The 11,257-nt window shown below is 46.0% G+C and overlaps 1 pseudogene; it reads right to left on the bottom strand.

Moving 5' to 3' along the window:
- Positions 1-10,799: 10,799 nt before the first annotated feature.
- LOC138267780 (cytochrome c oxidase subunit 7B, mitochondrial pseudogene) lies at positions 10,800-10,989 on the bottom strand (annotated as a pseudogene).
- Between the last annotated feature and the right edge of the window lie 268 nt (positions 10,990-11,257).

The raw sequence follows: 11,257 nt of genomic DNA, 5'->3' as shown, positions 1-11,257 counted from the left end.
CCACTGGCTCTGCCAATGTGGCTCGCGTTCACAACCGTTCCCTTCCCTGGGTTCATCTGCTGGCAAGTGACACATCGATGGCAAACTGCTTCTGCAGCTTGACGAAATCTGGGGTTAAACCAATCAGTTTTGAACAATCTTATCATGGCATCTCTCCCTAGGTGAGCCTGCCCATGATAGAACCGCGCAAGCTGCGATAAGAGACTATTTGGCAAAACAAATTTTCCCTCATTTGAAACCCATAACTCATCTGGTCTCTTTATACATTGGCGGTCATTCTGACCCTGGCGGTCAAAGACCGCCAGGGCGGAGGACCGCGGGAGCACCGCCGACAGGCCGGCGGTGCTCCAATGGGGATTCCGACCGCGGCGGTAAAGCCGCGGTCGGACCGGCACCACTGGCGGGCTCCCGCCAGTGTACCGCCGCCCCATTGAATCCTCCACGGCGGCGCAGCTTGCTGCGCCGCCGAGGGGATTCCGACCCCCCCTACCGCCATCCAGATCCCGGCGGTCCGACAGCCGGGATCCGGATGGCGGTAGGGGGGGTCGCAGGGCCCCTGGGGGCCCCTGCAGTGCCCATGCCACTGGCATGGGCATTGCAGGGGCCCCCGTAAGAGGGCCCCTAAATGTATTTCACTGTCTGCTGCGCAGACAGTGAAATACGCGACGGGTGCAACTGCACCCGTCGCACAGCTTCCACTCCGCCGGCTCGATTCCGAGCCGGCTTCATCGTGGAAGCCTCTTTCCCGCTGGGCTGGCGGGCGGCCTGAAGGCGACCGCCCGCCAGCCCAGCGGGAAAGTCAGAATTACCGCCGCGGTCTTTCGACCGCGGAACGGTAAGCTGACGGCGGGACTTTGGCGGGCGGCCTCCGCCGCCCGCCAAGGTCAGAATGAGGGCCATTGTGATTTAATCTATGAATCTCTTTCATCCTCCCTGACGCTATTCTGTAATGCTTTTAATTCATCTATTGTATCTACGACCTTCAAGGCAAATGCTTCAGCTGGTTCGAGTTCTGGTTCACTCATCGAATTCCATTCATCTCTGAGTAATATACAGTTCAAGGCACAAAATCTTGCGACTTGATCCGCATATGCATTTCCCAGAGAGACATAATCCTGTCCTTTTGTATGAGCACTACACTTTACCACTGCAACTTCGGCTGGCATCTGAATGGCGTGTAACAATTCCCTTATTCTCTCCCCGTTTTTCACTGGGGACCCTGAAGAAGTCAGGAAACCTCTCTGTGACCATAGTTGTCCAAAGTCGTGCACTATTCCAAACCCGTACTGACTATCAGTGTAAATGGTGACTTTCATCAGTGTAGACAATTGGCATGCTCTTGTGAGGGCTACAAGTTCTGCTACTTGTGCAGAATAGACTCCTTGAAGCCAGGCCGCTTCCAAGACACCTGTTACAGTACATACAGCATATCCTGCTTTCAAAATTCCCATCCCATCTCTTAGACATGAACCATCAACGAAAACAATTTGGTCATTTTCATCAAGCTTAGTATCCTTAATGTCAGGTCGAGGTTTGGTGCAAAATTCAGTCACCTGAAGGCAGTCATGCTCGACGTCTTCAGCGTTCTCAACTTCAGCATTTTCACCGGGAAGCAAGGTTGCTGGATTCAACGTAGTGCACCTTTTCAGCTGCACGTTCGGTGAGCCCAAAATTATCGTTTCATACCTTGTGAGTCTTGCTCCAGTCATGTGTTGCGTTCGGGAGCGGGTCAAAAGTATCTCAACCGAGTGAGGGACCATGACTGTTACTGGGTGTCCCATCACTATTCCTTCACTCTGAGTGAGGCTGATACCAACTGCTGCTACGGCGCGCAAACACCCTGGAAGTGCTGCTGCGACCGGATCCAAAGTAGCTGAAAAATACGCTACTGGTCTGTTTATGCCACCGTGGGCTTGAGTCAAGACAGACAAAGAACATGCATCACGTTCATGACAAAACAATGTGAAAGGCTTTGTGTAATCAGGCATACCTAAAGCTGGAGCCCTACACATGCATTCTTTCAAGTCAATAAAAGCATCCATCTCATCTCCTTTCAGCTCAATTTGATCCAAGGCATCCTTCTGGGTCAGCTTCAGTAAAGGCTTTGCTAGAGTTGAGAAGTTGGGAATCCACTGATGACAGTAGCTTACCATTCCCAAAAACTTCCTCACCTCCCTCCTTGTCTTTGGTGGACTCATTTGAAGTACACTTGTTATTCTTTCCTTCATTATTCTTCGTGACCCTTTCTCTATCTGGTGACCCAAGTATTTCACTTTCTTCTGACAGAACTGCAATTTGGAAGGAGACACCTTGTGTCCATTCCTTCCCAAATGGTTCAACAGGGCAATGGTATCGGCTGTGCAGCCACTTTCTGTCTTTGATGCAATCAGCAAGTCATCGATGTACTGTACTAGGGTTGATTCGAATGGCAATTCTAATGCTTCCAAGTCTTTCTTTAGAACCTGATTGAATATTGACGGTGACTCAGAAAACCCTTGAGGAATTCGACACCAACTGTACACTCTGTCTAGGAATTTGAAACAAAAGAGGAATTGGCTGTCCTCATGAAGAGGCACAGAAAAGAATGCTTGTGACAAGTCGATGACTGAGAACCACTCGGCATCGCAAGGGACTTGAAACATTATCACAGCTGGATTTGGTACGACAGGGCAACATTTAATTATGATGTCGTTTATTTTCCTCAAGTCCTGTACAATTCGGACCTTTCCACTCGGCTTTATTAGTCCCATGATTGGTGAATTACATGGACTGCTTAACACTTCTTTCAGTACTCCCTGCTTTACAAATTCGTCAATGAGTTGGGCAACTTTCATGAGGGTGTCTTGTGCCATGTGGTATTGTGGGGTCTGGGGAAAGATTGCATTGGGTTTTACAGTCACTTTCACTGGTTCCACTCCTTTCATCAATCCCACCTCTTTCCCTGTCATATCCCACACTTCCTTTCCGACTGTTTCCCGTAATTCAGCTGGAATATCTTCTTCAGTTATCATCGGGAAAAGACAAATCAGAGGATACTCTTCATCGACAGTTTCCATCTCATCCCCCTCTACACTGTCCTCTTCTTCCCCATCACTGCTCGTCTGAATTTTAATTCCCTCGTTCGAACACATAATCGAACATCCCAACTTGCACAATAGGTCTCTCCCTAACAGTGCTATCGGGCTTGAGTCACACACCACAAATTTATGTAACCCTTGATAGTTGCCAATGCTGACTGGTACCGGATCTGTGATTGGGTTCGTCAGGTGCCTGTTTGCTACTCCCACCACTTGAACTGTTCTCCCTGAGAGTGGCAAATTTGGTACTTCAATGCTCTTAACAGTTGAACGTGTGGCTCCAGTGTCAACCAAGAATGAGACACGATGACCCATTACTCTTCCCTCCACGTACGGACCCCTTTGATCAACTTCCAAGGATGCTGCAAGCACACAATCTCCTTCCTCTCCTGAACTTTCACTCTCCCATACATTGTTTATTCCATCCTCACTGTGTAATGGGAACTGTTGTACGGTGCCATTTGTATTCATTACCTGACCCGAGACCTGTGGAGGAACCATCACTTGCTGCTGACTCATTGGTGCCAAGGGTATTTGCATTTGCTGATTAGGTACCATGGGTAACTGCTGTTGCATTGGCTGCATTTGCGTCATCTGCATACGGGGCATCTGCATCTGCTGCGGCTGCATAGGTTGTAATCCCTGCAACTGATTTATGGTCTGAAAATTTGGGTTTGGACCTCTCATTTTTGGTCCCCTCATTGTCTGAAATGCATTGACATCATTGTTTTGCTGACCAACACCTGCACCTTCCTGCACCACCATCGGGCACTCGCGTTTCCAATGACCGACGATTCCGCACACGTGACACGGCATCACCTTTTTCAATGCCTGCACACCATTCGGAGTCACAACAGTGTTCAAATCCGGACCATTATTCCCAAAACCTCCTCTGCCTCTGCCTCTCGCCTGTGGCTGAAACATTATATTTCCCTGCAACTGCGGCTGCGGTTGCGGTACCTGCTGTTGGAACCCTTGCAACCCTTGCAAACCTTGCAGACCTGTCTGAGCTGCTTTAAGTTGCATCATCATCACTTTCTCTTTCAACTTTTTCTGTTTCACTTCAATTTCGTCGCTACAGTATTTCGCATAATTCAACACCTCATCAATAGGTTTCGACTGCCAACAAATCAAATGCGACTTTATCATCTGACTTATCTCTGGTCTCAGCCCTTCCACAAATCTAAACACAAAATGAAGCATGTCCTTCGCCTCTATTGTTTCCGTGCCGCTGTAGTTCTTGAACGCCTTCAACAACCTCTCATAGTAACTATGAATCGATTCTTTAGCCTCTTGGGCAGTTCGATCGATCTTCTGCCAATCCACGTTTTTCACGGCAACCTTCGTCTTCAAATGCTCAATCACCTTATAGTACAAGCTCATCACCATAGGTGATGGTGCACCCGTATCCCTGTCTCTCTCTGGTTCACTTGTCGGCCAACCTACAGCTCTTTTGCAATCCTCCCACAAATCTGCCGGAACCACAATCTCAAAGAGAGTGTTCAGGTCTTCCCAGAGACATTTTGCAAGCTTCACAAACCTGTCAGTCTGTTGATACCATTCAATCGGTTTCTCTCTCAGTTTAGGAAAATCATCCGTAAAAGACTGAATGTCGCTTCTGTGCCATGGTACATGTATTAACTTTCCCCCTGCTGTCTCCCTCATTGGTAACATTGTTACTGCATCACTACTCTGTGGTCTTTTCTCGTTGAGCTCTGGGACACTGTCTTTCCTCTTTTCTTTTCTCTTTACCCATCTGCTTTCCCATTTGTCTAAGCACCTCCACACTTGTGCACTCTGCAGCAATTCTCTAAGGTGCGCCTTCATGCCTGCTGACCTCATGTGTTCAAAGTCTGTGGTCCCAAAGTCCAATCTGTAGCTCCTGCTCAAGTGTTTTGTCTTGTCTATGTCAACCCCGTTTTTGTCAGCTATTTCCTGCAAGCTTTTATGTACCTTGTTCACTTCTCTCGTAATCCTGGGACATAGATACCTCAGCTCTTCTTCCGAGTAGGACTCTAACCTATTCACACCCATAGTCCCTTCCACCAATTCTTGTGCTTCCATGTTCAACCTGACCCTATTCAGATAATCTTCTCCCTTCCCACTGGCTGAGCTTTGTGTGGAATTCAGACTGTTGAACCACTGTGTCAGCTGTTGTGCATTCAACCCCGTCAGTGTAGCATTCACATCGACTGCCATTGATGGTTGCGGCAACTTTTCAGTGTTCGATGTTAGAGGTATTATCAATGGGGGACTCGACCTCACCAGTGTCGAATGAGCACATATAGGACTAAACTCCATCAAGGACCCAGATCCAGTTGGCTGAGCCGCTATCGGAGTTATCCCTGGAGTGTTTTCTATGCACCTCCTTTCTGTACCATTCTGCAGCATTGATCCCTGACCGCTCATACCTAAGTTAGGCTGACTGTACAAAGGTACCGGTGGACCTACAGTAATGGGAAGTGATATCGCATCTGGGTTCTGTCCATTCCCCATGTTCTGAGACATGTTCATTCCCACACTATGGGTCATCATTGCCGGCATGCCCCTCTGACTCCCCGTCATTTGAGCATGTGCAGTTCCCCCCTGCATCTGCTTTTGAGGCATCAAAAACTGGGTTGATTCAGCTTGTGCCAGGGTTGGGTTGTGACCATTCTGTCCTCCCATTACGGTTGGATCTAGAATCATTCCCGTACTGTTGTCGCTGCTGTAATACCTTGGGACCTGCGGCTGATAATTTTCTGCTGGTTTCAACATGGGCACATCTGGATATATTCTCCTAACCTGCGGTATCTGCGGGGTGAACAGTAAACTCGGGTCCTTAGACCCCGATGATGCTCCTGAACTCTGAGTTTCACTGTTCTGTACCGGTGCCGGAGGGGCAGAACTGGTACTTGGACCTTGTCCACTCTCTGCATAAGGTGGTGGACGGTCGTTCAGCAATTGCATGATTAACTCCTCATCCTCTAACTCCTCTTCTCTTCTCAACTTTTCCTCGTCCTCCCTATCCTTGGAACACTTCCTGTTTGTCTTACAGGTAGCTTTCTTACCTGTCTCCTCTTCTTCCTTAGTAATTGCGGGAAACAATTTTATCCCCTGCAATACATCTGACCTCCACACCTTCTGTGCATTATCCCACCTAGCGTCCGCTAGTGTCTTTTCTACCTTTCTTATCCTGGTCTCGAACTTATTTTGCTGTTGCTGTCTAGCCATCAGTTCCCAAATTGCTAGAGCCTCAAACTGTGCTGGCCTTGGAGGTACCTTCATGTCGTACATCGCGAATCTCAAATTCTCTAGGATCCTTATATTGAATGTCCCATGGATCGGGAACGCTACGCTCCCATGTTTCTCTGTCAGCTTGTGCCATTGCTTTAGCCAAAGGCACGGAGCTACCCCTTTTTCCTCCATTACAATGTAAGCTGGTGTACCTTCGGGCGGCGTCTCCTCTCCTACGCTCGCTTTAATGTAAGACTCCCCTTTCATCGCACTCCTTAATGCTTTAAAAAATTTCATTTTTCTCGTCTTTTGTTTCACAAAATTTGTAATCAATAGGTGACTTTAATTCCCGGAATACTCTTCGCTTGCCTTTCCCCTTCCAATCGAGCCCTACGGACTGCGTCCAATCCGTGCGCGACCCTTCTCTGCAACCAACCTATCCCAGCGCGGCTCCTAGTGACGTCACACTCATACACACTGCGGCTGACAAAGCCTCGCGGCTAGTCTTCCTTCACTCAGCTCCTCTCGTAACAACTTCTTGCATGTATCGCGAGCTACCAAAAATATAAAACAGATCTGTCGGTTTACTACAGGAAGGGTAACACAATCGCTTCAGGACCTTAGGGATTTTTCACTAGCCTCGGCAGTTATTCCATCTTTCTCGGTCCCCACATTCGCAAGCAAATCTGACCCGCAGACTCTGCTCTCAACTTGTCAGTGATCTATTCTAGCGCACTTAGAATTTTGTCAAAGCCCGAAGTCGAAGTTTCTTTCACTCCCTTAACACGCGTACCGACTCGTTGACCACGCCCGATCAACCTACTAAACCGCCCAGACCACAACATAAAACAACATACTCCGGAGTCTCTTGACCTCGCAGGGCCCGTCTCAACAACAACAACCACGTGGACCTTTTTATGCACGAAGCGCCACACGCACATGAAGTTCGACGACTTCCCTACTCTCACACTCGGAGTCGCACCTCCGCTATTTCTATGAAGTTCGACGACTTCTCTACTTCTACACTCAGAGTCGCACCTCCGCTATCCTCTAAAAAGAAAAAAAAAATTCCTCGCAACCTTTTCACACAATCTGCGGCAATAAGCTGTGCAAGCGCAAAAACCCTAACTTCACTCATACCATCACTAGTACCGCCAACGCTGACCTCACACCTCCATTCTGTTCATTCGCAAGCTCCGAGATCCCGGGAAAGTCGCGGTGGACCTAGCCCATCATCATTCTGTCAATCTGTTTTATACAAGAAAAATCTAATTCAACTTCTCTGGTGGGGTCTCAAAGGGCGTAACCGTTAATTCAACACCATGTACTTTAAGAGTACGGGGTCCCAAAAGGCGTAACCGTCCTCTGCTACCATCTACTGATAGAGCGTTCCGTACTAATAATTTACCTGTTTCTGGACGCTCTTTAGGCCGATGAATCTTTTGGCTAAGTGGGACTCTCCTTACTCTATATCGGTCAATTTAATCTAATCAATAATCAATAACGAACATAAGCAATACCCTGATCAACATAACACTTAACAATTAATCCAGAATACATTTTGGCGAACCCTGACCTTTCAGTCAGGAATAACCACACCAGTTTATTCAAAGTTAGTGAATTTATTTCCCTATATTAACAAAGCTAGCACAATATAGATGTGTCTCAACACCAAATGATAAACATAAATGAACATTAATAGCTGTCCATAACGGCGAAACAAGTGCAATCTATGCAGCATTTGAATAACAAGGCATTCGATAATAGCAATGCAAATCACTAAAACTATAATCTGTAATGAGCTAATTGCATACATTTAGCCAGCATAACAAGGTCTCAAATTGCATCGTGCAACAAAAGGAATCCTCATCTAACCTCAAATTAGCATCGGCATGTGGGACTTCATGCAAAAACAATTTAGCAACATTAATTTAGAAAACTCCTAGCTAGGGATCTTGTCAAAAAATCAGCAGTTGGTTACCTAAAAGAAACACAATGCAATTGTACAATTTCCTTTCATATTTACCAATTACAATCAGCATTCAAGGAAGTCTTCGTCTCACAGGTACCGTTTCTCGATCAGCATGGGACGGGGCAAAGGGGCAAGGTGGACGGGGCAATTGCCTCACAGCGCCAAGATAAACTACTACTTCATGCAAAGGGATCAAAGTTAAAGTCTCTAGGGCAAGAATTAATTAAAGTCTCTTTCAAAATGGCGTCGCAGCAAGGTGGGCCATAATAGCTGCAATGTCCTGCAAAATGGCGGGATGTCCAATAATGGCTACTTTCCTCTCGTGCACCTGGGTTTTATAGGCAACAGTTCAAATCCAGTAGGGTCTTCCATTGGAGGGTTCATAGGTTAGCTTCAAATTGTCCAATCAAAAACGACAGTTCTCAAGCTTTTACTTAAGCATACATTATCCTTGGAGACGGGTACGCAAGTTGCAACATTTTATACCAATTAACTCACTTTCAGAGCTTCCATTGTCCGCACCTGCAGATTGACCTTGGAGCACAGAGAAAAATGCCAAGCTGGCACGAAACCTTAAGATAAGCATGTGAACGATCTCAGTGGAAAAGTACAGCTTCAAGCAGAAATACACGTTTATTAGCACATTGGAAAAATACGAGCATCTAAATCGTGAGACCAGGCAACTAGGCCGAAGCCTGCACTAAAGTAATGCTAAGCTAAAACATTTCAAACAAGCAAATCATAGCACACGTTTACGATTATGTCGGATTAGTGCAAATCTAATACATCACATTATATAAAGCACGCTTATAAATGTTGGCAAACTACTCTGAGGGCACATTTTGTCCCCGTACAATCTTTATTAGTTCGGTTAAAGTCACACATGATTATTTCACACTACGTTTATGCGTCAAATAAATGTAAAACCTTCATTTCAGCTTCATCAAAAGGAAGAGACACAGTAGCAGCTTTTTTGTCCCACCTTGGTGCCCTAGTCACATTGTGTCTTGTATGCTGGGCTTGTGTGCGCTCTGCTAGGATTTTGTAGAGGTGGATGAAATCCATACACTCTGGGGAAACCAGGGGTTAGGTAGGTCTCTGTTCAGTGCAGTGCTTAATTTGTGCTTGTTGTTTCCGGTGCTGAGCACCGGCACTTATTTGTGAGGGCCGGCGCTTATTCTTCTGCCTCAAGCATTTGCTGCGAGCAAAAGACACATATGGGAAAGACGAAAGAAGGAAAAATTAAAAAGCGTCATAAAGGGAGAAAGTAAAAAGTTGCAGGATGAGCTGAAGGGGCGCGGTGGCCGTAAATGGATTGAAGAGGCCCGAGGTGGCTTCAGGATTACGCTGCCTCAGTATTTAGTGCTGGCAGATTTAATTACAGCAGCCGCGTGTTTAAGAGAAGGGCTGTGAGCACCGGCACCTCTTTATTTACAAATTAAGCACTGGTTCAGTGTACTTAACTTAGCACCTAATCAGCAAAACGTAACAAATTATATTGTTTTACTAGACAGCATTGCTATCACCGTTATGTGTGAGAGGCTGCCACAGCAAGGACTGTTCCAACAATATGTATGATTTGATTGCAGGTTGTTACCTTTAGAAGTACACTAGTGTGTGAGAAAAGCAACACCTAAACAGGAAGTGCCAGTCATAAATTTATCATACGGTCAGGTGTGCAGTATAACGTGTTGCTTGAGGTTTACTGGCTTGTGTTAGACATAAAACAACCCCCTCCAAATGCTGGCTTTAAAAGCAAAATAGAGCTAGTTTAAGTACACTGATAGTAAAAATTTTGATTCTGGTCCAGCCCCATAGACGGTAGTCATCAGAATGCAACTCTACAGCCATTCTCCAGATACTGCTAAACTGGCTTCCAACCATCCCTGCTGGAGGTGTCATTATTCACCAGACAGAGCTAAACAATAATGTTAAATATGACACCCTCTGTGAACTGCCTGGGTCACAGAAAATGGAAACAATATTTTTTAATACTATCTTACCCCCCTCCTTCTCAGACCTTCTTAGTCGCCACTTTCTACAGCATGCAGTGATGAAAATGCAAGGTGACCAGGGCATAATCGATAATTGCTGGTACATGTCTTTATCAAGCAGCAGGCAAATGGGCATTTTGCCATGTATTCTCCTGACAAAAGAGAAATATTAAATGGCTGAAGGCGACAGAAGAGGCGGGAGATTAATATTTACTCATATAGAACCTGCCAAGGAGGGCCACACTCTGGGACTCGAAGAGAAAAGTTTTTTTCTTAGCTAAGCTCGTGGGAATGTTTAGTAGAGAAAGAGTAACCAGATCTAAACAGTTCTGCGATAAATTAGCAATTGTGTTGAAATTTCAGGTGCCACCGAGTGGAAAGGCTCCCGAGACTTGATGGCATGGGTAAAAATGTAGGTATGTTTAAGGTAAAATAGAACAGAATATGCCTCGGTGTGGCATGAGCAAATTCAAAACGAAAGCAATCAAGACAGTTCCAATTTGATATCAGTGAAGATGTCAACAACACTGGTCTTTCTATTCATTCCCTTAGGGTAACTCGACCAACAGCTGAAATATTCAATGTAATCCCAGTCTGTGTTAATATATAACCCCATATTGCCATATTTAGCATGGAAATCAGGTCCAGCTTTATGACGGCTCCACCTTGCTGCAGTCCTCTGAATGTCACGAGCAGGCAGCAAGAGAGCAGTTCTAGCCAGAGGAAACATGACTGCACAGTGAGCGGGGATACTGGGTGCACTTCCCACTATAGTACCCTCCAACTACAAAGTGTGAGGATTTTGTGAAGTGAACAATGTGACAGGCTTGCTGGGGTAGGGGGTGTGTGAAAGGAAGGTCTGTAGCATGTCAATTTTATTCTAATACACAACAACATTTAAATATCTGGAAAATGAACCACACAAATATTTTAAAAATAAATGAGCCATAAGGAAATCACACAACACACATTTTTTGTAACTATGAATTGTGATGGAA

Source organism: Pleurodeles waltl, chromosome 12, assembly GCF_031143425.1.
Source record: "Pleurodeles waltl isolate 20211129_DDA chromosome 12, aPleWal1.hap1.20221129, whole genome shotgun sequence".
Classification (NCBI taxonomy): Eukaryota; Metazoa; Chordata; class Amphibia; order Caudata; family Salamandridae; genus Pleurodeles; species Pleurodeles waltl.
This window is presented reverse-complemented; position numbering and strand designations above follow the sequence as displayed.